Below are 4,684 nucleotides of genomic sequence, written 5' to 3'. Positions count from 1 at the left end.
CCATTCTCCACCTCACAAGCTTATGGTTTCCATCAATGTGCCTGTTGATAATGGAAAAACACAAAGATAATGCTTTTATTATATTAAAGCTATAATATTATGCAAAACACCAAGTATAATTATTTAAATAGTTCACCCAAAAATGAAAATTCTGTGGAAGCTTGTTTTCACCATAGGGGAAAAAAATTTAAAAGATAATTGTGACCCTATTTTTTGTTTTTTTCTGAGAGAAAAAAACATTTTTTTTCTTAAAATTTCAAGTTGATATCTAGCAATTCTGAGAAAAAAAAAGAGAATTATGAGAGAAAGTGGTGGAAACAATCTTCCATATATTGCAGTTCCAAAAAAATTAACATAGTATAGTGCTGTCACGATATCCAAATTTCCACTACACGATTATCGTGGCCAGAAAAAAATTAACAATACCGATATATTGCAATATCTATAGAAAAATAAATAAATAATGCTTTCATATTTATTCTTTTTTTCCCCAGAATAAAAGTAGCATAAAAAGAACAATTAAACTTAATGTAAACAGTTTGAAATAACCCTCTGTGAACTGATATGGCCTCTTATGAATGTGTTCTACTTAACCCATGCAGGCCTGGCTTTTGCCAGAGTGCTCACTGAAAATCCGTAGTGGCATTGTTCAGGATTGGTGACATCCTTCCCCTCAAAATATTTAACAAACTAGGTCAAAAATGCAGTGTTATGACTAACTTACAACTTTTAACTATTACAACTAAATTGTTCAAACATTGCATGGTGTTTATGTAGGGCACTGATATCAGCCCTTATTGTAATTTTGAATGCACCCTGCTACCAGCTGAAGATTGAACCCCCACTCTGTTGGGTTTGTTACTCCAAAAAATGTATTACTTATTACAAAAGTAATATTATTATTTTACTTATAACCAACAGCATTTGCTACTCATTAAATTACTTATAATATATAAAAAGCCTACCATATCTGGTTTGGAGCTTGAACACTGTAAACTCTTCGCCGAATTGCATGCCGTCGTCTAAATGCTCGCCCAATAGGATCAACTTCATGAAGGCTCTGTCTGATACGCCAACGTTGAACTCGAATATTGCGTGCTCTAAGGCTTCCATGAACATATCTTTCTCCTGCATTAGGCGTGCATTCCAAAATATTCCTTACAGCTCTGTTAAGAGCATGATTTGACATTCTGGTGTATGTCTGAATGTACGGTGTATGTAAACTGAATGTACGTGGCTTCCGGTGTCATGCACTTCCAATTATTTTTAGCCGTACAAAACAGCTCATTATTAAAACTGGTATTTCATATTATATTATTTTTATGATAGCATTGTAATTTTTGTTTACTGCACTTTGTTATTCTTCTCGTTATTTAACAATAGAAGTTCCACAGAAAAAAAGCTTACTTCCGCATTGCAAAATAAAGTGGATAGAATGGATTCTGTTTACAGAAATATAGATCGTGCAGCATATTTACAGACCAGTAAATAGCTCTAAAGAGTTTAGTGCTCCAAGAGAACACAAGAAATATAGGTCAGGAAGGTCATGTTTGACTGGATGTAGAATGTTCTGGATTAAATATAAAGAAATAATAAAGCTAAAAGTGTGAACCTGATCATGTAACCTTTAGATAATTTGCTCATCATTGAAAGAACAAGGGTATTTTGTCACCTATTGAACAATCTGACTCTTACTTTTAAGGCGATTTTAATAGCGCAGAAAACATATTTAACTTTGAAGCATCGGGTTGATTCATCTTGACTTTAAAGATATGAGAACTGATTATAAACTAAATTGTGATTTTTTTTTCCCATGAAAAATGTCATATCTATTTGGGCTCTCATAGAACTTTTGAAGAAACATGAATACAGTCTTTTTTTTCCAGGGGTGAATAAAAGTTATATTTCTGAAATTTGCATTTCTTTTGCACAAGTTAATGGTGCAATAAATTTAAATTACTATTACTATTTTTACTCGTATAACATTGGGGTCTCTTGGACCCTAAACATGAACATAAAGTCAGAAAATGATGGTTAACAACACCACCACTCAAATGTGCCTCTGCATATTAACCCTTAGATGATTACTAAAACAAGTAAATTCAAATCATCTTATTAATGTGTAACATTTAATTGCTTCCAATAGAAACGGTGGTCGACCCAGAGCCCACAAAACATCATCTTCTTTGTGGGCGCATAATTCCAGCAGTTCTGACAGCCTCTTTGAGATGAGAACTGTACACAGTACACACACTCGATGTATCTGATGCTGGAGAGAATCTGTACAATTGAAGCAAGAATTAAGATAGGCCTTAAATATTTTAGGCTTATTTAGTAATGCATATAGTGTATTTGTGCATAAATGCGATCCATTTCAATTAGTTAAATAGCAGTGTGTAAACAGAAGGCTTTAGTAGCTATGTCAGTACAGTGCCTGTCAACATTGTGAGAATGTGAGACTGACTATGGCTTTGAGTCTGGTTGTGTGTGGCTTGATCATTATTCTCTTTGGTTTTCCCTTCACTAAAATTATTGCATCACACCAGCCTTCATCCCAACTACATAAAATATTGGTGCCTACCAAGAAAGACTATTTTGTGGCTGAAAAGAACATTTTAGACCATGTTTGTTCAAGGTAGTTTATGCTTGTTTGGTGCTGGTCTTGGTGGACCAACATAGCCATGTTGTTTACCAACAAAAACATCTTTCTGATGAAGCTGGCTGACCAAGGAAGGTTAACTGGTTAAACAGAAACATTGCTAAAAGTAGCAATTAGTTTCACAACATTTCTCATTTTAAATCATGTAGCCTAGCTTTTAAAGTTTAAAGTAAACCATATTTTAGCAAGATTTGTGTAGGCTATAGTATTTTCTGTCTGCTGTTTAGAATCAGAATAAGCAAAGTGCAATTCTGGAATGAATGACACTTTTAAGTCGATTGTTTTCATTTGAACAGATCAAACCGGTTTGATTGAATCGGTTTAGTTCGTTGCGTGTGTATACGGTATATACATACACATGTAGTTAAATGTTAAATGTTATATATACGATAGCAAATATTATTTAATGGTTAGGTAATTACAAATAAAAAATGATACTGAATTGCTTTTGAATTGGTTGAATTGATCACAAAGTTTCCAACGTGAATGACGCCCTCCAATGAATCAGTGAGTTAGTCCAACGGCTCTGGTCCAAACTATCTCGGGTGTTGCATGCGTACACATGTGGAGTGTTACATTTAGGTTAAATGTCATATATGTTGGCATAGCAAATATTGTTTCATGATTGGGTTTTAATTACAGAGAACCTGTAAGATACATTTCCAGCGAATTTGTCGAACCGGTCTAAACTGTTTAAATTGATAACGATTCCAGCGTAAATTATTCACTCCACTGAATCGACTGAGCGGTTTCACCAAACTACATAAATTAAACATCGCATGCGTAAATACTCATGTAGGCTAATTATGGTATTATATATAGTAGTTAATATTGTTTCATATTTTGGTTTTAATTACAGAAAGGTGTCTTCCTCTATTTTCTCGTGCAGCACACATCAAGCAATGGCTGGTTTTTGGCCAACCTCAGCTTGCGTGAACAGCAGGAGCAGAGTCGTGATGGGAAAGGCAGTGAGAGTATGTAATATTTATACCAGATAAGAACCAAGTGAGCAAGACTCAGTGTAATTTTTTGTTCGCCCACAGCATCCCACAATCCCTATCCATGCCATGCGACGTCTGTGGAGGACGAGTGGGATTGTAAAACATGCCATACTTGAGGAAAAGCAGTCCGCTGTGCTTCAGTGTGAAGAATAATACCCACACCTGCAGTTACTGACTGTTCCTGATTTCCATTGGCAACAATGCTGCGTTTTGCATGGAGAACACTAGGGAAAGCATGAGAGGCAGTAAACCATGAAATTGGCCCAGTGGTGAAAGAAGCAGCTTTCTCCAAAGAGGTGGGGAAGAGGATTGGAGGGAGGTTTGCTCATGTGCACGTTAAAAAAAGAGAAAAAAACCTCACACATATGCACACAAACACACACTGACACAAAAGACAAATGCCACATTGCACAATGAAGCCACCTTCAATTTGTCTGGCACATATATTTACTGAAAATGTGTTTTTAAAAATCCCTACAGTTTTCATTTTGAACATAAAATGCGTCTTCTGGACAGAAACATCATACATTCATGAAAAATATTATAAATATGTTGTGCTTATACATGGCAGAAGGAATGTCTTAACAATGTTTGATTTGAATACCGCTGTAAATTTACTTTGCATGCCAATTAGAGGCCCTTAATGTGAGGCATCTCCCTTTTGCTGTTGCTAATTTCCAAGGTCTTTCACAATGCCATAACAGTCATACAGATGAGGACAGTCTTATATCTGTCGTAATGGAGTGAGGAGAGCAATGGAAAAAAAAGAGAATGCTGCTCAGGTCTTTTTGGGAAGAAAATTTGGGGGGAATGTATAGTTCAGTAAGGGAGTACCATGATATTGTTTACACCCAAAGGTACTGACAGCTGCATGGACTTACACGCCATCTAGTGTCTATTGTCCATGATGACACCTTTCTTAGTTATGCAGGAGGGACACATGGCACAGTGGGAGATGGTCCTCACTGCAGAACACAAGATCCAGGGGGCGAGGTTGGATCCAGATCCAACTCCTCCCACCTTA

The sequence above is a fragment of the Sinocyclocheilus anshuiensis genome, unplaced genomic scaffold, assembly GCF_001515605.1.
Source record: "Sinocyclocheilus anshuiensis isolate Anshui unplaced genomic scaffold, SAMN03320099.WGS_v1.1 scaffold2284, whole genome shotgun sequence".
NCBI lineage: Eukaryota > Metazoa > Chordata > Actinopteri > Cypriniformes > Cyprinidae > Sinocyclocheilus > Sinocyclocheilus anshuiensis.
The sequence above is the reverse complement of the archived record's forward strand: the minus strand, read 5'-3'. Positions refer to the sequence as shown.